At 41.1% G+C, this 22,489-nt stretch overlaps 1 protein-coding gene across 1 annotated transcript in view; it reads left to right on the top strand.

Annotated features, from left to right (window-relative positions):
• The first annotated feature begins 215 nt into the window (after window positions 1-215).
• Window positions 216-22,489, top strand: part of brinp1 (bone morphogenetic protein/retinoic acid inducible neural-specific 1) — a 267,761-nt gene continuing 245,487 nt past the window's right edge. The window contains exon 1 of the mRNA XM_067258344.1: window positions 216-268. The gene's annotated coding sequence lies outside the window, so the exon portion shown is untranslated. The remainder of the gene's footprint in view (window positions 269-22,489) is intronic.

Genomic DNA, 22,489 nt, shown 5'->3' with positions numbered 1-22,489 from the left:
AAATATTGGAATATCTCTTCCGATTAACGGAGCTCGCTATCTTTCAATCCTCTCGACATCATTACTCTCTTCTCTGTGTACCGATGCTTACGACCTCGCCGAACCGAAGGATTTCTCTCGAGCATGACAAGGACTCCCAACTCATCTGCAATTCAATATCTACGTTTGACCAAAAGCAGGATCACTGGATACATGCTCCAGCAGAAGTTTTCAGCTAAACTAAAACACCTTGGACAGCAACCCGAGCATAGGGGAGAATCAGATTTCGGTAAGCCAGTCATTTTATCCATCTGCATGATCTTCATCCATGTTACTGTAATCATAGACGTTAGTTGAAAGATGAAGGCTATGGAAGCATGCTTAGTGCGGGAATGCTGCATGCTCAGCAAAGTAAAATGTCATTTTATCAAAATATAGCCTTTTAAAGCTCGTTTACGGTTTTGCTTTCTCATACATTCCATAGTGGACCTGTATCTTGTGAATCAACGTGGTCTTGTGTGGTGTTAGTATTCTGCTTTAAATCTAAATTCAGTGTATCGAAACACAAATCGCCTACTTATAGGCTGGATATGAAATGCCTTTCAAGGTGTTCTGCTGTGTGCATTTCCTTTTAATTCTGTCAGAAGCGCCGTTATGGTAAAAGAAGAGAGATGCTCTGGAATGGAACGGGAGGGGTAGGTGAGGGGATGAAGGATTGGAATAGAGAGAGAACAGTGCGAATTCGTTTTCTGTTCACGCACAGTTTTCTTTCACACAGATCCTCGCTTCAATGAATGGCCTTCTGAGTCAAACCATGGCACATTCAAGTTCGAGGGCGTAACGGTATACAATAATGTCCAAGGCTTAGGCCTAGTATAAGCTGCATTTTACCCCAAAACAAGCGACTGGTCGTTAATTAGTTTCCACTCCGCGTCTTTTCACACGGATCCGTTACATTTTAAAACCGTCCTCTATACAAATTATTTTTAACACTCGTTAGCCTACGTGCTTTGGTGTTTATTAGCAACTGATTACTGCGCATTCCATTTTCTCACCGTATCTGGTTTATTATGTGTCCTTTGTAGCTTGTATTGTGAAACAACCTATTTACTTTTGAAGAAAAAAAGCACAATAATATTCATATAATGAGGTGTTTGTGTGTGTGTCTGTATGTGTGGGTGCGCATGTTTTCCATCGAATGTGCACGTAATACATTTGTCGTCATTGGACTGCAGGCCCAATAATGGGTAAAGACGTTCAATTTGGATCCGTTTTCTTAAACTTTCATTCGAAATTTGTAACAGACAGAAGAACATCTATTTTGTATCTTTAGTAGGTAGTTCCCCCTCTGTTATCTCTTTGAAATGGTCGAATTGCGTTTCTGTCTAGCAACTGCTGGGGGAGCTCTCACTCTTTTCTGCCAGGTGTCACGTTTTCCACGAGTGGCAGGACTAGGCGTATGCTGATAGATACTCCACGAAATTCTAAATGCAATTAGTAGAATTTTAATTAAATTAGTTTGAACTAAAAATGGTGTTTAAAGTTTGTCCCTAAAATGTGTATGGTCCAAGACACGTTTGAAAACAAATGGGCTATCAATTATTCTGTATGCATTTGTTTCAATGCACAATTATTTGAGTATGCTGATACTGTCAATAGAGCCCACTTTGTGAGTTATGCGCGTTCATCATGGAAATATTCCCAAAATGTGTCAACGTGCTTTTAACACACATTGACAGTATGCCAATACATTGTATGACAATGTTCTGCTTATCCACAGAGGAAAAACCTTCTATGATTCCTGATCTAAAATGCCTAATTCAATCTGTTGGCCTTTCAAATGGCAACATGCTTGCAACATTCTGTAATAATTTTCAAAGGGAAAGCATTCCCCATCACATATGCCAAGAAGGAAATGCCAGCAGTAGCTTGAGGCTGCATCTCTGCCCCAGTCTCTCTGACCCTGTGTTGACAAAGCCTTCAAATACTATGGGAACATGCAGCAGCATAATGTTTCTATAGATTTGTGCAGTGCACCTCAATGATGAATTGATTGCAGCCTTGTGTGTTGCCATCATTCATAAAGGAAAAAAAAGAACAATGTGCATTTATAGGCTCTAACACAAACATACACACACAGAGACACAAGAACTGCCTGTCATGCTTTACTTCTTTGCACTGGGAGGAAGGAAATACTTGGTGACAAGAATATCAACTACAAATTTGAGTAATTTACTTCAATATCCTGGACTCGGTCATCTGTCCCTGCAGCTTCAGCAACCATTCTGCTGTGTGCTTATTGTTTCTCCTCCTCAGATAGGAAGGGCAGGGCTTAAATCTTGGATCCAGTGCTGTGGCCATGTAAAGCGTGTTTTTCTCCACAACACTGGCATATCTCTTCTGAATGTCTTCCTTGAGTGCTATTTTTATGTATTTAGCAATTGGTTTATCTCCAAGAGTCTCGTTTGTGTTGTGCAACAACTTTGCTTGTAAGGGCGCAATAACTGACAGTATAGGGTCGCTCTCCTCCGACATAATGCACATAGCCACTTTCATTGGCTTTAGGGCCTGAATAAACTCCTCTGCATTTGAGATGTCAAACTCGGTCAAAGTGCAGATATCCTTCTCATTTTTTCAGACTTCTGGAGACAGTAGAGCGGCAGTGACAGCTGGCTGTTGTTCTAGAAATCTTTCAACCATATCGTAATGTCCGATATCAGTTTGTGAGCGGGCAGCTCCAGCAGCTTTTGTTTTTGTTCCAGGGTGTAGCTTCCAATCGTACGTCGATGGAAGAATCCGAGTATGTGCCTCACTTTTCCTAATAGCCTCGCCACAGTGGGCAGTTTCAGCGCACGTTGAGAGGCCAAGTTGAGTGTGTGTGCGTAACACCTATGTTTAAAGTTGGCCAACTGTGCAGCAACAATCATGTTAGACGCGTTGTTGGTAACGATAGCTGGGTCTTAACTATTAATTTTCCATTCCCTTGCAGCTTTCTTGAGTACATCTGTTGTTTGTAGAATGTGTGACGCCAGGTGCCATTCCTCTGTAATGTGGTGGGATGTTTTTGTTATATCGGACTGCGTGGCTCTAGAAGTCCAGGCATCGCACGTAAGTGCAACCCTCTCAGCTGTACAAAGTGATTCTTGGATTTCCAACTTTACATCATTGTACAGTTTTGACACAGAAGTTTCAGTGAAAAATCGATGGGAAGGGATGACATGTGTGGGCTCCAAAGTGTGTAGCATGTAGCGAAAGCCCTCGTTTTCAACGACACTGTAAAGGCGCAGGTCTTCGCATATAAAGTATGAAACGGCTTTTGTAATTCTTTTGGCGCGGTCCGAATTGTGTGGAAGTTTAATTACATTAAGATTGTCCTCAATCGTTCGTTGGGTGCCTTTCACTTCTGCAGGTCATCATCTAGCTTCGGATGGTGTCGTGTGAGATGAGTCCTTAAATTGGTGGTATTGCCCGAGTACCTGATTTTTGTTATACATAACTTGCACACACGTGAGATGTCAAGTTCTTTTTTCCCTGCAATATTGTTGAATCCAAATTGAGTCCATACTTTAGATTTGAAATGTTGTGGCGCAACTCGAATATCGTTTGCATCTGCCATGCTAACGCAACAGAAGAATAGTAACTAATATTGCTACGTTTGTTCTCTCAAAAACAGCAGTGCGCCATCTGTAGGATTATCGCAATAACAGAATTGTTTTTTTTTATTCAAATAAAAGTAACCTTTTTTACTTTTCATGGCTTAAAATAACTTCAAAAAGTTTTGGGATTTGAGAATCGATGTTTGAATTGCCAAAAATAGTATTGCGATACATCACTGTATCGATTTTTACCCCCATCCCTAGTACTTGACCAAATCTGTCGATTCACTACTTGGTGGGGGGATATTAGGAGGGGGATGGGATATTGCACTTTGTACAGACAAACACAGCCTACATACGAAACATTACAGCTAGGCTGGGAACTGCGCTAGAAAGATAGCTGAATGAAATAGGGGCCGAGTTTGCTTCTGTTATAACAAATGTCTATTATCTGTCCTTCTAGTTGTTGTTGATGGGCCGCCAAATTGATTTATCAAATGCAAATCTCGTCTGCACACATAATGCGCTACTGCTTATGAAATCCACACTGAGTCCTAATGTTACAGTAATAAATAAAACTAGAGAAGGTACAATTTCTGGGGAAATTGTAGGGTGTGCTTGCTTGCGTCGGTTGCACAGGGGTCCGTTTTTGAATGACATTTTTACAACTGATATTTCTGTATATTTTATATAAAAATGCATACTTATTATTTATAAAGATTCCATAGATTTAAAAGGATTTTTTTTGCTGCTCATTTACAACTGAAAATATGAGTGAAGTGTAGAATGAAATAGATGTCGTCTCATTTCCCCTACAAGAGGCAGCCTCATCGTTGAATCAAAACGAATAAATTTGGCAGACCGGTGTAAAAATTTACCTAATCTCTATGAATTAAAGGTCCTTTTAAGTTTTTACCTTCTCGTGATATTTTAAGGCATTTCGCCTACTCATATTGCATTCAAAAAAATGACTAAATGTAAATTCATTCATGAATAAAGAACCCCCTTTGAAGATTATTCTACGACGTTACTGGCAGTAGAAGATGGAATCGCGATTCAAACAGTACCATCTGCAAACTGAAAATATGCCCCCAAAAACGTAAATAAGCTTAACATTTATTTAGTAGAAAATCGCTTTCATAAAAAGCTCACTGGTAGCGATCATTGTCAGTAACAACGCAAAGTGCGATTTAGCCCTGTGTGGAGAAGCTGCCCCGGTAAATTGTACTACTACAGTACAGTAGACTACTGCTGTGTTCGTCTTGGTAGCGATTGCGTTGGTTGAATTGGATTTAACGTTCCGTTGTACGGTTTAGGCTGAAATTAATTATTTTCATGAATAGATTGACAAAGTTTAGGCTGTGGCAATGAAGTTCAGGTTAGTAGTTAGATAGACTTTTGATTTAAGTAAGGGGCAGGGCCGGATTAACCATTAGGGCAACTGGGCACTTGCCCAGGGGCACATGATATCTAAGGGGCCCTGGACAATGTCAACTAAAATGTTATATCACTTTATGAATGCAGTCCTAACTTTCCTTAATGTGAGTACTTTATTACAACTCGTTATGTTAAATCACGTCAAAAACAGTGTTTGTGTTGTCTAGTAGCCAGTGCCGCCGCTCCCATAACGCTCACTACGCGCTGTGCGTAGGGCACCAACTCCCGAGGGGGCACCAAAAAATAGCCAACTGAAAACCCCCCCCCCCCCCCCCCCCAAAACAACAAATAGGCTACACACTCAACTTCCCAAGCTCGCTGTGGGTGCCCTTCCCTCAGTGGGCTGACGAACTTTGACAGTAGGCTAGGACAACTTTTCTAAAATGGGCTTAAAACGATAACAGGAGTCAGGGGAAGGAAAAAAGAAAGAAAGAGACTGCGAGATGGTGCCCGTGCATCACTTTCAGGTAAGTCCATGTTTAATCATTGTTAAATACGGGAAATGTGCTGCTAATTTAATGGTTAGCCTATGCATACACCTCAAACTTGCTGACGTTATTGCTAATGTTAGCACACTCAAATGTTTTAACTTAGTTAGGTGCAAGCTAGATTGAGATTTTACTGTTAAACATTATCTATGCATTTTACAAGTAACTGACGCCAGCTAGCTGTTACTTTCTTACCTACTGTTTGACAAGATTTTACTAATTGAAAAACGGTTTGTAAAATGTTTATTTTACATAAAGCTCAAAAAACTATTTTGCGCGCAAATAAAGGCCCCAAAAATTCGCTCTACTTTTTTCTCGCATTACTTTTTGACATCCGTAACTAGCATCACATCAAACACAAGGGGGTGGGGGGGCTTAAGCCTTGATGCCCAGGGCACAGATAATTGTTAATAATATCAGCTAATATTGTACATTACATTTCACAATTGTGTTTCACATCACAAATTAAAATGAGTACATAGTTATCACCCTGGCCTCTTTGCTTGTGGCGTTTCTGCAGCTGCCTTGCAGTAAAGCTATAGTTAGCCTAGCTATCCCCCAAGTTAACAGATGCAAAACGAATGTTCTGCTACAGGTAGTCACGCGTTTTCGTGACGTGATGACGTTAGTAACGTCAGTGACTGTGGCTAGCAAATTAGCCACCGTTAGCTTCACTTTTCACCACAAAAACGCAATTTGTACTTAAACCATGCAACGGAACGTAAATAAAAATACAACCAACGCAATCGCTACCAATACGAAAATAAACAATAAATAAAGAAACTAGAGAGGGTACAATTTCTGTGGAAATTGTAGGGTGTGCTCGCTTGCGTCGGTTGCAGGTGGGTCCGTCCCCTTAAGGTTTTCCCCCATCTAGTGATATTTTCAAGCATTTAGCCTAATCAAGAACCCCATTTGAAACAAGCGAACCCCCTTTGAAACAAGCTACTGTAACAACGTTTTCACCGGCAGTATCTCAGATGGAATCGCGATTCAAACAGTACCATCTGCAAACTGAAAATATGCCCCCAACAACGTAAATAAGCTTTACATCTATTTAGGGAGAAATGGCTAATTCAAAAGAAGTTTGCTACGAGCAAGCTAGTTGCGGTGGCTAGCCAAACTTCACCGAGTGAGGGGATTGTTTGAAAGCGCCGGAAATGAGAATGTTTGTTTTGACATAAAGTTTAGGCTGTGGCACTGAAGCCAGCGACGCACCACACAAGCTTGAGTTTAAACTTTACATACATTCTTTAATGTGACATTACTTACTGTACATGCAAATCTTGATTTGCTTAAATGTACATGTATGATGCTTCTAGTAGTAGCAAAGAGTCAATATAAGTTCTTTGGTAGTAGTACACCACGGCACGATACGATACTCGCTGTGCAACAGCACATCAATCCAATGTGTCGTTGCTAACGTGTGCTGACGTGGTGACGTAGATAGCACTGAGTACCCTTCGTCGACTAAAGGCACTTTTTTGCCACAAAAACGTTGTAACCTCCTAAACTGTGCAACGGAACGTAAATGAAAATACAAGATACGCAATCGAGACCAAGACAAACATTTTGACACAGGCGTTGTCTATGTAGTACAAATATTGACTGATCCTTAGGGGGGCGAAAATAAACAATAATAAATATATATGTGAGAGAACCAAGGTTGTGCCCTTGCCGAAGGCAAAGCACACCCAATAATATATATGTGAGAGAACAAAGGTTGTGCCCTTGCCGAAGGCAAAGCACACCCAATGACGAATTTCAGAAGAAATTTGAGAATATTTGAGAACATATTTACAATAGGCCATAGTTGGACCGTGTCCTGACAATAAAGAACCACAAAACGCAGTGGATGAAATTCAAGAATGGCTTTTTTATAGATTTTTTTTGTTGTCTTTTAATTAAACAATATATTACAAGTTTAAAGTATACTTAAATATATGAATATAAGTAAATACAAATTTACAATAAGTGAAGTCACCTAACCCAACTACAATAAATAAAAGGGGTCATTGATTGCAAAACCGAATTTACCTTGTCACAGTTGAATAACGACAGTTCAGTGGGTAAAATAGACATACAGTGAACCTCTAAAGGCCTATTTATACTTCTCCGTTTTACGGAGACGGACACAGGGAACGCCCTCTCCGACGAGGAACTCCCTCTCCGAGCCCCTCGGAGAGCTCTACGTGCACCTCCCGATTTTCCTGACTATCCGTCATTTTACGGATACCCCTTGGCTGTGATTGGCCCGTATTAAGAACCGCTTGCGTCAGGGGCGGGGTTGCCGTGACCAACAAGACGGAACAGAATCCTTTGACCGCCATTGCTGTAAATTTACAATTCCTATTTCAGGTAAACAGTACATGTAAATCAGCATCTGAATTAAAATGTGACGAGAAATGGGCAGTGTAGTTGCTGAAAATGTGCTTATTTTATTGATGAAACGGCTAATTTGTAAATTTGCTCCGACTTTTCGATAACCTAGCTGGCATCGCAGTGCAGCGCCACCTACTCTTCTGGCAGTGAAGTGTTTTCAACACCCACAGCCTTCGGAGTACTATAAATTCAACCAATCCGTCCGACTGCGTCCGTCCATCTGTCCGTAACGGACTCGGAGAAGTATAATTCGGCCTTAAGTCCATTGACACCTCTTTCCTATGCAAATCTGACAATTAAAAAATTTAGCTGTAAAACGGTCGGTTTTGAAAAAGACACCGGTCCACCTTTTTTGGCTCTGGTCTGTACTTTTGTCACGCCCCAAAATTTGCTGCGCGCTGCTCTGTGTACTTCCACGTAAATTCAAAGAAGGTTTTTCAAGGATATTGAAAATGGACTACGGTCGTAAAAGCAGTGTTTCAGGCTTTTTTTAACTACTAATAAAATGTCGGCAGAAGATTGAGCGACACCGTTGGCCGGCCCCCCTTTCCCCAAGGCCGGTTGGTGTATTCCAAATGAATGTGCAGCCCTTACCCTGCCCCCTTTGTCTCGCTTACACACGACAGTGACACTGAGATCGAAAGCTAGCTAGTAGAGACTATCGAACGATCGAAAACCAGGCTAAGAAACGTAAGGGGCTGAAAAATAAGTGACAAAAAGACATAATCTTCACTAGACAAGGTCTTACCAAATGAAAAACGGCTATGTTTATTTTACTTAAAGCTCAAACTATTTGGGGCTCAAATAAAACCCCAAAAATGTTGTGAAACTGTGAAACTCCCTAACTTGCATTACATCAAACACAGAATGTGGATGCATTGGCAGCTGTGGTGGTGTATACGGGGGCCGGTTCTGGTGGGCCAGTCTGGATAAAAGTCCAGGGCCTATTTTACTCCCAGTCCGTCCCTGCTTGGATACGACGGAAGCATGGCAGTTGGCCCCGCTTCTCTCCTCCTCATTTCATTTAAAGCTACAGACACAGAAATGGCATGTCCTAAGGAAAACTCATCGTGGGACTGCTCGTAGTGGCTGTAATTCTGCACCAAGGCTGAATTTCGGGAAAGAGACTTCAGAAACAGTAATAGGGGACAACTAAGGCCTATATAAAAGCATCCAAAAACAGCATGTCATGGGACCTTTAACACGCAAAAACGGGACCTGTTGGATCGGATGTTGCACGGTCTGAGTGAGCTACGTTACTAATGTTAGCAATTGGCTAACTTAAAAATACCGTAAAGCAAAAACCCAACCTATATACCACACAGCGACCTATCTACGTCAGATCACAGACAGTTGCATTCTGTTACTCAGATGATACGATGCAAAGACAAAGTAATTAACACATAAAAAACACTCAGAGACTGCAGGTAGGTCTTTTCTGATATCTGCAATTGATTTAGCTAGTGTTGCTGTTGTTGCTAAATTCAATAAATTCGATAGGGCGGAGCTTCAGCTCCTTCAGGTGACACGCCCCCCAGTCTCAAGCAGAGAAGACTGCTGATTTTCTCACGATTTCAAAGCCTGACTAACATACTTGTTAGTGTTTTTTTTCATTCGAATTTGGATGGGTAGTTAACAACACATTCTTCTGTGGTGTGATGAACTTAAAACTCATTTTCAATTCCACTTTACAGCATCTTTAACATGTCCTTAGTTTGGAGATATTTTAGTCTCAAAACACAGGCAAGCAAGACGGCAAATTGCAATTTGTGTTAAGCCAGCGTGTCAAGGGGTGGAACTACATTGGCATCGTACAACACCACACATTTCATCAAGCACCTGCAAAAGTTTCATGTGAAAGAGCACCAGGCTCTTTCACATGCTAGCCAACCGCCAAAAAAGCAACTCCAAGCAGCAGCAGACAGTCACTGAGGCATTAGAAATATGCGATAAACTTTCATCAGAAATAACGAAGGCTAAAGCGATGACAGAAAAGTTGCTCAATTTCATCATTCTCGATGACCAACCACTATCTGTCTTGGAAAATGTCGGATTTCGAAGCCTGTTGGAACACTTGGAGCCAAGGTATAGTCTGCCATCCAGAAAATACATATCAGAAACTTCTATACCCGAACTATATGTGTCACCACAGTTAGTGGCACAGTTAAAACTACATGAGCTTCACAACTGATATTTGAACCTCGGATGTGAGCCCAATGTCTCTCATAAGTCTCACTGTACACTGGGTGACCTCGGAATGCGCACTACAGAATGCGGTACTTACAGCAAAAAGTGTAGGGGGTCATACACCAGCAATTCAATTCCTGCCTCCATTAAAGGGATTCTAGATGACAGGAAGATCCCTTTGATGTGTGATTCTGCAGACAATGCAAGTAATATGAAGAAGGCGGTCCCTAACTTGGGCTGTTTTGCTCACACATTGCAGCTTGTTGTGCACAAGGGGCTTATTTCACAATGCAGAGTTAGTGATGCCATAGCAAATGAGGAAGATCGTCAGGCATTTTAAATATTAACAGCTCGCACAGTCTCGCTTGGAAGACATTCAAACTGAACTGTAAGTGCCCACAAATCATCTACATCAAGATGGTTAGAAAAGATGGAACAGCTCCTTCGATATGATCAAAAGCCTTCTTCAACAGAAGCGAGCCATCTGCACCTATGCTGCTGATCACAACTTGCCTGCAACGCTCTCAGCCAACGAGTGGGCATTATTAGAAAAGACGGTGATAGTGCTGGAACTCTTCGAGGAGTTAACCCGGAACATCACCTCAGCGACCTCCTCTACAGCCGATGTTATCCCAGCCATCACCGTCTTAAAACATCTGCTTTCCCAGGAGAATAGTACTGATAGCGGAATCAGAAAAGTACACTCAAGTACTCACAAATAGTTCAGCAGCATCGAAACTGACAGTGACAATCCACTCTACGCGGTTGTCACTTACTTTAATGGATCCTCGATACAAAGACAGGTGAGACAGATTTTCAATTAATGCCCTAATGTTGGCTTCGTTTGTACACTTTCTATCCTAAAAGTGGAGATTTGTAAATGTACAATCATTTGGAGAAGTGTGTCTTCTTGGCCATAAAGTTGTTGGACTTGTTCACCATTATGCATATTTAATATGTGTTAGTGTTGATTGTCTTATTGTGATGATTATTATGAGTCAAATTATTATTTAGTAGTACTACTGAAGAACCCTACTGATGAATTTACTCGTCAATGGTTTAACTATACATTTTCTGAGAAAGTTGTAGCTGCCACAGTAGACAATGCCAGCAATATGGATGTTGCACTGAAGAATTTGAAGCTTTTAAAGGTGGGTTGCTTTGCCCATACCCTAAACTTGTCAGCACAGGTAGCAGGAGAAGCAGCAACTTCTCAGTAAGTAGAGTAGTTATGTAGTTATGTAAAACATCTTCAGCAGAAAATGTGCATCTGTATTTCAGATTTTCCAGAACACAACATGATTCTGGATCTTCTTTTTTTTCCCAGACTGGAAAGGCTCACAGATTACGACTTCCAGAAAGTAGGGTTTTTTGTTAAAATCATGAAGTTGTTGTACACCTCAACCCTCTGTGTATCCAGTGAGAAGTCTCCCACAAGTGACCACATTTTCCCCATACTGACTAAGCTGAAGGCACATTTCACGGTGGCTAAAGAGGACACTGTTTACCAGTGCTTTGAAGGAGAAGGTCTGGGGAAATGACAACAGAACACTGTTTCATTCTACACTTCACTCTTAGTATCATAGTAGTAAGTGTAAATGAGCGGTAACAAATGTATGCTTTAAAAAAAATCTATGCCATCTTTATAAACAATAAGTATACAAACTTATTTAAAATATTATAAATATCAGTCAAAAAAACGGACCAATCTGCATCCGACGCAAGCACGCCCCACAATTTCCCCAGAAATTGTACCCTCTCAAATATGTTTGCTTTTCGTGAACAGCTGCACTCCTGGTACTCCCAGTACCAGCTACATGTTGTTTGTGCTCCTCCAGATTGTTGTCGTACATTGTTGTGACTCAACAAGCTGCTTTTGCTTGTGCTTTGACCATGTGCTTCCATGCAAGGCACCTTTTCTGATGGCTCTGTTGATGCTGATTCTTCAGTTGATGACCTGTGCAGTGTTTCCTCCATCTTCTCAATCTATTGTGTGAGGGAAGCCTTAGCCTGCTTGGCAGTGTCTTCACCTGTAAAGTATCTGACACAAAAAAGACATTCCAGCAACAGTCAATTTTTATCAAAAATAAATAAACATCTTCCAACTAAAATTGTAAATTAAATCTCTCTCTCTTTAGTGTTTATCTGGAATTCCTTCAGAATGCAATTTATCTTCATCCCACCATGAGACCTTTCTTTCACTCAAACACAGCTTTGGTGTTTAGCACATTCTGCTTAATGTGGCCATCACTGGTGGAGTGCACAGAAACTGTTAAATAGAGTCCTTTGCCACACTGGTCCACATGTAATAGTAGCCTTACTTGATTTTTGTTTCTCAAGAGTAAGAATAAGAGTGTTGGACAGATCATCCTTGGATGCGGGTCAGTAGTGAAGATTAAGGGCAATGGTTATCTCTCTGTATTAAATAAAGATTTGTTTTGACAAATTTACACAGTTTTGAAACACATCAAGTACATTTAAAATGTTCACATGACTTACATTCAACTCAGACCACATTTACACATAGCCGGGTATTTACAGAAACAAATATTTCTGCCCCTCCGTTTAAAAACAAAAACGTTGTACACACAAGATCGTTTTCAAAAATGTTTCTGTTTACATGAACCCTCATAAATACGCCCCCGAGCGCTATCATAACTATGCCAAACCTGTAGCCGGCAGTGTAACGAGAAGGATAAAGCCATGCAAACCAATTGGAATTCTCAAAATCAACAACAACTACGAATAACACGATCAACTTCCTTTTCCTTTCAATAGTAAATATGCCGCAAGGTTCATTTGTTTGGACCCAGTACGAAGTGGAGCTGCTGCTTCGAGTCAAGGCCTTGGATTATAAGGCAAAATAAAGCCCTTGATAATGTATATTGGGAATCATGCCAAACTAAATACTTGGACATGTTGGCATTGTTCTTGGAACAGTACCTGTCCGAGACCTCAAACACATCAGTTGTGTTTGTAAATACAAACAGGCCAAAAGGGTTTGCATTGACGCATAAATGAGCACTACCGTAACAGCATCCAAGCAAACTAACTGTAAACATAGGACGCTCACATGACGTGATGCATTTTTTGTCGCATACTGTTGCGTTCGAGAACCTAAAACTCAGTTTAACCTAGTGCACACGCAAAAACGGAGTTTTCAGAAATCTCCACTTTGGCCGGAGTTTTTAGAAATGATCGTTTTCCGTGATAAAACCTCAGTTTTCGTGTAAATGAAAGGCCAAACCGCATGAAAATATATGCGTTTTTCCTGTACAGGCAATGCTGACACTTTTCATACTCTTTCCAAGGAATCAAACACTCGACGGGCATGGCTGACGTTTGTCTATGAGAAGATCCCTGTGAAGTTCGACACTCAATTATTCATTTGCTCGAACCATTTCACCAAAGACAGTTTTGAAAACCTTGGATAATTGAAAGCAGGATTTGCTAAGAAGCTATTGCTGAAAAGAGGTGCTGTTCCGATCGTATGCTCATCACAACCGCAAGCTGTAAGTATGATTTTGTCGCTAAAAGTTATTAGCAATGCTAACGTCTCCTGTATCTAGCATAGGTAGAATGTGTGACAATTTCGTTTACTGGCGTTATTTCATTTTCCTGACTGTGTTTCATTGAAATAAATAACCTGTCACGATGCATGTTTGGCTATATTGCGTCTTTGCTCCGCAGCTTTACTCGTTATAAACTAACCAATCAGCGCACAGCTCATCTAAATATTCATGAGCATGCCATAAAAGGGAGTCAGGTGGCTGAGCGGTGAGGGAATCGGGCTAGTAATCCGAAGGTTGCCAGTTCGATTCCTGGTCAAGCCAACTGACGTTGTGTCCTTGGGCAAGGCACTTCACCCTACTTGCCTCGGGGGAATGTCCCTGTACTTACTGTAAGTCGCTCTGGATAAGAGCGTCTGCTAAATGACTAAATGTAAAAGGGAGAAAATCTCTGGTTTCATTCCGGGGCTATTTCACAGGGTTGCATCAGGGCGCATAGAACAGCACCCAGGCCATTTTCAGCCAAACCAATGTTACATACCCTATTCGGAGACCTTAGAAACAGTGTGAAATACCCTATAAAATCAGTCAATGACCCCTTTAAAAAGTTAGGCTACTGGATAATGTATTAATTAATATTAGGTTATTTATTTAAAACAATGTCAAAAACGTCAATGTCGATGTGTTCGGAGGGTGTCTGATTTTTTTATCAATGAAGTACAGGTCTATAAAAAAGGACCTCGACCTACGTAGCCTATCGTTCATGTTATTCATGGAATGTTATTTTGATGAAGTGGTGGATGAGGGAGCTGTCATAGTAAATGGCTTAAAGGGAACATTCTTTCTGGAATAAGTCACGTGGCCGTGAACATTGCGTTTTGCCCGTGGTGGCATGATATGATCCATGTTCTACCTTTGGGCTGCTTAAGAATAGGGTGCATGTGCAATTATCTTGACTTCTTGAATCTGACTTGAATTAGTCGGATTGAGTGAACTAGAATTGGTCTTTATGGAACCGCTTTAGCCCCGACTGACTTGTTAGGTTAATTCAAGTCAGGTTTGGGATTTTAAGTCCACCTTTTTTGAGCGTCCTTTAGGGAACAGGCCTCAGCTTGCAATCCACTTTTGGGTCGGGACCCAACAGTTGAGAAACATGGTCTTACACATTATTAGACAGATGCAATATTAAACATCCCTGTAACAATAGGATTGTTTATTACGTACAGTTGTACGGGGGACTGATTTAGAGGTTACATTGTGCATGCGGACCAGTTCAGATAACGTTACCTAGACAGAGAGTTGAGAGATGATGACTCCACACATGCAATAAAGTTCAAGTAAGCAAAACTGCTTTAATCGTCCATTATGTATAGTCCAGATATAGACAGAACATTATGAAACATGGTGACAGCGTTGTGCACGTCGACAATTGTCAGAATTAACTATGAATAGTGAAAGTTTTAGCTAGCTGATAGCGATGGAAGGGCTAAAACCCCAGGGAACTTTGGGTTTGGACTCCATCAAAAGTTGAAAGGAGGAGTTCACACTGTACATAGACCTTAACATGCCAGAGGCCGAAGAGACCACAAAAGTCAAGCTATTCAACTATCTCATCTGAGAAAAAGGCAGAGAACTTTGGACAACTTTGTCGAGTGCTAGCCCTTCAGCGAGGATCACAGTGAGTTCAATGATCAAGCAGTTCGACGAGTACTGCAACCCAAAGGTAAACGAGACTGTGGAAAGGTACCGATTCTTCATGAGGAACTAAGGATTGGATGAAAATGTGGACAGCTATAAAACAGACTTGAAAATTCTTGCTAGCAGTTGCAATTTTGGGAATAGCAGAACATTGCAAGGACAGACAGTGGAAGAGGTACACTAAAACAGGCAGAAGAAAGAGAAAAAGACAATGAGATACTGTGCAAGTTTTGTGGTAGAACACACAAGAGGAATAAGAAAAATGCCCAGTAGGAAAACTAAGAAAGTGCATGCAGTACAGAGCAGACTAGTGACAGTGACTCTTATGAGGATGTCAACTGTATAACTGAAGTAAATAGAGAGGATGAAACTGTAAACCAAGTTAAAGACAGCCATAGTCAGGGCCAGCAGCTCTTTGCAGGAATGAAGATAGGGGAAAAGTTAGTTAACTTCCAGATAGACTGTGGAGCCACCTGTAATATCATCCCCATCGATCTACTAAACCCAGACACAGTTAGAACACACTAAGAAAGTGCTATTGATGTATACAAGACCTGTAAGGTTAAGGTCAGAAACCCCAGAAACTACAAGCTGTACAGATTAGAGTTTCAAGTGGTTGACCAGAGTAGCAGAATCCCTTTACTGGGCAGAAAAGCATGCGAGGCAATGAAGTTGATAAAAGTACAGTACGAGAACATTCTGGCTATAGACAGCTTAGTGAAGAAAGAGCCAAGCCCAGTGACAAAGGGAGAAAGTGGCAAACACATGATTATGGACAATATAAATGAAGAGTTTGAAGATGTGTTCACCGGAGATGGCTGCATGGAGGGTGAATATAGAATAGAGATAGATGCCAGAGTACCGCCAGTGAAACTGCCAAAGTGCAGAGTGCCTGTAGCTATGATGACACCTCTACAAGAGGAACTCAAAGATCTAGAGAAGAGAGATAATCACACCACTGAACACAGACAAATTCAAGCTCAGACAAAAAGAGGTACCCTACATAGTTCATCTACTCACAGCCAAGGGACTGAGGATTGACCCTGAGAAAGTATGAGCAATCAGAGAGATGCCAAGGCCAACTGACGTGAAAGGGTTACAGAGACTAGTTGGGATGGTCAACTACCTTTCTAAGTTCTATGACCTCGGCAAGGAGAACATGTGGGAATGGACAGACATCCAAGAAGGGGCGTTTCAAAGACTGAAAGATAAAATCGCTAAAGCACCAGTCCTACAGTACTACAAGGAAGGGGAGTTGACACTTCAGTGTGACGCATCAGATACAGGACTGGGGGCCGCCCTGACACAGAAAGGTAAAACGGTAGCATTTGGTAGTAGGACACTCACACCAACTGAAAAGGGTATGCCCAAATAGAGACAGAATGCTTAGCCATAGTGTTTGGGATGGAGAAGTTTCATCAGTATACTTATGGTAGAGAGGTCACAGTACAAAGTGACCACAAGCCTCTAGAGATTATACACAGCAAGCCATTACTAAGTGCATCTAAGACACTGCAGAGAATGCTACTCAGGCTGCAGCAGTATGATATTAGTGTGAACTATGTTCCAGGCAGGGATATGCTACTTGCAGACACGCTGAGTAGAGCATACTTACCAGAGAGCACTAAGGGAGAGAGTGAGACAGATATAGAGACTGTGAAAATGGTCAGCTACCTACCCATTTCAGCAGAGGGGCTGAGTGCCATCAGGGCTGCAACAAAAGATGAAACAAAGTTACAGAGTGTGGCAAACAGGATTCTGTCAGGGTGGCCCAACATAAGAAAGGATTTACCAAGTTTCATCATGTAAATAAACGAGGAGATCAAGACCTTCATCTCCAAATGTGACATATGTAGGTCAGTGGACCCAAAGCAACAACGAGAGACACTACACCCACATGACGGGAGTCAGGTGGCTGAGCGGTTAGGGAATCGGGCTAGTGATCTGAAGGTTGTTATCTCGGATAACGGACCCCAGTATGCATCACAAGAGTTTCAGCACTTCAGCCAGAAGTGGGTTTTGAACATCGTTGCCAGGATACCCACAGAGTAATGGGAAGGCGGAGTCAGCGGTAAAGACAGCCAAGCGCCTGATACTGAAGGCTGCCACAGCGAGACAGGATCCATCCTTGGCCATGCTGGATCATCGCAACAAGCCGAGCCAGGGCCTCAGCACAAGCCCGGCACAGAGACTCCTAAGCAGGAGGACCAGGACCCTGCTTCCCACAAAGGACACTCTGCTGAAGCAAGAGGTAACACACAACGAACAGGGACTGAAATACAGCAGACCGAGACAGGAAAAGTACTACAACCGCACAGCAAAACACATGGACACTGGAAAGAGGGGACAGTGTGAGAGTACAGCCCTGTGACACACACAAGGGCTGGAGACCAGCGAAAGTGGTCCAACAGGTGACCCATAGATCATATGAGGTGGAGTTAGAGTCAGGAGGTGTTCTAAGACGAAATCGTCACCACCTCAGACACAATCCCACCAAGCTCACTCCAACACAAAATACACCCACCCATACCGCCAGATGGCCCGGCAGAGAACCAGGACACGGTCACCAGGTCAGGTCGACTAGTTGTCAGACCCCACTTCCTGACAGACTATACTCATTGATTAGAGTATGGACTATGGGAAGAAAGAAAAAACATATGAAAATGTGTTGTTTATGCACTTGTTGGAAAACTGATGTTTTGAACTGTTGATTTATTATTGGGTGTGCTTTGCCTTCGGCAAGGGCACAATCTTTGTTCTCTCACATATATATTATTGGGTGTGCTTTGCCTTCGGCAAGGGCGCAACCTTTGTTCTCTCACATATATATTATTATTATTGGGTGTGCTCAAGCCTTCGGCGAGAGCACAACCTTTGTTCTCTCACATATATATTATTATTATTATTCTTTTTGCCCCCCTAAAACTCAGTCAATATTTGGCCTACATAGACAAAGTAGGTGTCAAAAGTTTCGTCTTCGTAGCGATTGAGTTGCTTCTATTGGAATTTACGTTCCGTTGCATGGTTTAGGCTGAAGTTAAGTTTTTGTGGCGAAAAGTGAAGCTAACGGTGGCTAATTTGCTAGCCACAGTCACTGACGTTACTTACGTCACTAACGTCACGAAAACACGCGTGACTACCTTTGGCAGAACATTCGTTTCGCATCTGTTAACTTGGGGGATAGCTAGGCTAACTATAGCTTTACTGCAAGGCAGCTGCAGGAACGCCACAAGCAAAGAGGCCAGGGTGATAACTATTTACTAATTTTACTTTGTGATATGACACACAATTGTGACGTGTAATGTACAGTATAAGCTGATATTATTAAGGAAGTACATCTACTTTCGGAAACAGTAGTCTACTATTTCACTGAAGTATTAGCATCATGACATTAGCCTGTGTTGCCCGGGCAACACATACTACAGTGGTCTATGATGTATCTGTTTTCAATCGTTAAAATAAACATTCCTCACATATACATTTTCGTTGTAGGATTTATTCTGACATTAGTAAACGATTTGTTGGTGAAATTACCATTACCTGTGGTTTCAAACCAGTGTAGCTCACTGCAACGCTGTAGCTTACGCAAGACACACTACAAAAACATCTACAGTACACAGCTGTTTAGGAACTCCCCTTACTTAAATAAAAAGTATATCTAACTACTAACCTGAACTTCATTGCCACAGCCTAAACGTTGTCAATCTGTTCATGAAAATAATTAATTTCAGCCTAAACCGTACAACGGAACGTTAAATCCAATTCAACCAACGCAATCGCTACCAAGACGAACACAGCAGTAGTCTACTACTGTACCGTAGTAGTACAATTTACCGGGGCAGCTTCTCCACACAGGGCTATATCGCACTTGGCGTTGTTACTGACAATGATCGCTACCAGTGAGCTTTTTATGAAAGCGATTTTCCACTAAATAAATGTCAAGCTTATTTACGTTTTTGGGGGCATATTTTCAGTTAGCAGATGGTACTGTTTGAATCGCGATTCCATCTTCTACTGCCGGTAACGTCTTAGAATAATCTTCAAAGGGGGTTCTTTATTAATGAATGGATGCAATATGAGTAGGCTAAATGCCTTAAAATATCACGAGAAGGGAAAAACTTTAAAGGATGTTTAAGTCATAGAGATTAGGTCAATTTTTACACCGGTCTGCCAAATTTATTCGTTTTGATTCAACGATGAGGCTGCCTCTTGCAGGGGAAATGAGAAGATATCTATTTCATTCTACACTTCACTCGTATTTTCAGTTGTAAATGAGCAGCAAAAAAATGCTTTTAAATCTATGTAATCTTTATGAATAATAAGTATGCATTTTTATATAAAATATAGAGAAATATCAGTTCTAAAAATGTCATCCAAAAACGGACCCCTGTGCAACCGACGCAAGCAAGCACACCCTACAATTTCCCCAGAAATTGTACCCTCTCTAGTTATTATTATTATATTAACTCCAGTCAACATATCTAAAACCATATCCCCCAATAATTTTTGATCGATTCTCGAACCTGGCTCATACTACTAACTTTTTCCAGATATTTGCTAAGTTTGAAACCAATCCGAAATGGGTAAACTAGCACCCCATTTATTTACTTGCGTCAAGAAAGGTTGCCTGGAAACGTGCTCGCGGATACGAACAGGGGATGAGCACAAAAGGGAACATCAGCAAATCGCTGATTTACCTGAGCTGAATGAGAACAAGGAGAAATGATTTGATCAGCTACAGTTGCCTGCCTTTATTGTAGCAAGTTTTACAAATGTTTGCACACATACGTGATGGTTGTTTGTAGAGTTTATTTCTGTTATTTTAAAGCAGATTTAACCATTTTGTAATGAACGCCATTATGCTCATGGCATGACAAACGTAATTATAGCCTGATATAATTAGTTATAATATCGTGGCATGTTACGGCGTCATTATAGATTGTTGACATGTTATTCTGGAGCAAAGACGAATATGTATAAATCATGTCTGATAACCACAATGTTGTTATGGTCGTTATAACGAGTAAATATATTCTTAGAACTTTGTCAGTTAACACCACAACGACGGCATTAACAATAAGCTAGTAATAGTAAGCAACACTCATCATCATTATAATAGTAACATATGTAGGCTTTATTGGGTGTGCTCAAGCCTTCGGCGAGAGCACAACCTTTGTTCTCTCACATATATATTATTATTATTATTATTTTATTTTTATTTTTTTGTCCCCCTAAAACTCAGTAAATACTTGGCCTACATAGACAACGTAGGTGTCAAAAGTTTCGTCTTGGTAGCGATTGAGTTGCTTCTATTGGAATTTACATTCCGTTGCATGGTTTAAGCTTAAATTAAGTTTTTGTGGCGAAAAGTGAAGCTAACGGTGGCTAATTTGCTAGCCACAGTCACTGACGTTACTAACGTCACTGCGTCACTAACGTCACGAAAACACGCGTGACTACCTTTGCCAGAACATTCGTTTAGCATCTGTTAACTTGGGGGATAGCTAGGCTAACTATAGCTTTACTGCAAGGCAGCTGCAGAAACGCCACAAGAAAAGAGGCCAGGGTGATAACTATTTACTCATTTTACTTTGTGATATGACACACAATTGTGATGTGTAATGTACAATATAAGCTGATATTATTAAGGAAGTACATCTACTTTCGGAAACAGTAGTCTACTATTTCACTGAAGTATTAGCATCATGACATTAGCCTGTGTTTCCCGGGCAACACATACTACAGTGGTCTATGATGTAGCGTTATCCGTTTTCAATCGTTAAAATAAACATTCCTCACATATACATTTTCGTTGTAGGATTTATTCTGACATTAGAAAACGATTTGTTGGTGAAATTACCATTACCTGTGGTTTCAAACCAGTGTAGCTCACTGCAACGCTGTAGCTTACGCGAGACACACTACAAAAACATCTAGCTACAGTACACAGCTGTTTAGGAAGTCAAACGGCGACAGAAAATGTTCGGCACTCCCCTTACTTAAATCAAAAGTCTATCTAACTACTAACCTGAACTTCATTGCCACAGCCTAAACGTTGTCAATCTGTTCATGAAAATAATTAATTTCAGCCTAAACCGTACAACGGAACGTTAAATCCAATTCAACCAACGCAATCGCTACCAAGACGAACACAGCAGTAGCCTAGTACTGTACCGTAGTAGTACAATTTACCGGGGCAGCTTCTCAACACAGGGCTATATCGCATTTTGCGTTGTTACTGACAATGATCGCTACCAGTGAGCTTTTTATGAATGAGCAATTTTCCACTAAATAAATGTCAAGCTTATTTACGTTTTGGGGGGCATATTTTCAGTTAGCAGATGGTACCGTTTGAATTGCGATTCCATCTTCTACTGCCGGGTAACGTCGTAGAATAATCTTCAAAGGGGTTGTTTATTCATGAATGAATGCAATATGAGTAGGCTAAATACCTGAAAATATCATGAGAAGAGAAAAACTTAAAATGACGTTTAAATCATAGAGATTAGGTCAATTTTTACACCGGTCTGCAATAATGTCACGAAAACACGCGTGACTACCTTTGGCAGAACATTCGTTTCGCATCTGTTAACTTGGGGGATAGCTAGGCTAACTATAGCTTTACTGCAAGGCAGCTGCAGAAACGCCACAAACAAAGAGGCCAGGGTGATAAATATTTACTCATTTTACTTTGTGATATGACACACAATTGTGATGTGTAATGTACAATATAAGCTGATATTATTAAGGAAGTACATCTACTTTCGGAAACAGTAGTCTACTATTTCACTGACATATTAGCATCATGACATTAGCCTGTGTTGCCCGGGCAACACATACTACAGTGGTCTATGATGTATCTGTTTTCAATCGTTAAAATAAACATTCCTCACATATACATTTTCGTTGTAGGATTTATTCTGACATTAGTAAACGATTTGTTGGTGAAATTACCATTACCTGTGGTTTCAAACCAGTGTAGCTCACTGCAACGCTGTAGCCTACTGTACCCGAGACACTAGTGTGAGTAGCTAACAACAACTCCTCAGCTGTTTAAGTCAAACGGCAACAGAACATGTTCGGCACTCCCCTTACTCAAAAGTCTTTCAGTAGGGAAACTGTCTGACTACTAACCTGAACTTCATTGCCACAGCCTAAACTTTGTCAATCTGTTCATGAAAATAATTAATTTCAGCCTAAACCGTACAACGGA

This window comes from Osmerus mordax, chromosome 20 (genome assembly GCF_038355195.1).
Source record: "Osmerus mordax isolate fOsmMor3 chromosome 20, fOsmMor3.pri, whole genome shotgun sequence".
Taxonomy (NCBI): Eukaryota; Metazoa; Chordata; class Actinopteri; order Osmeriformes; family Osmeridae; genus Osmerus; species Osmerus mordax.
Note: the sequence above shows the minus strand (reverse complement) of the source record. Positions and strands in the feature narration are given on the sequence as shown.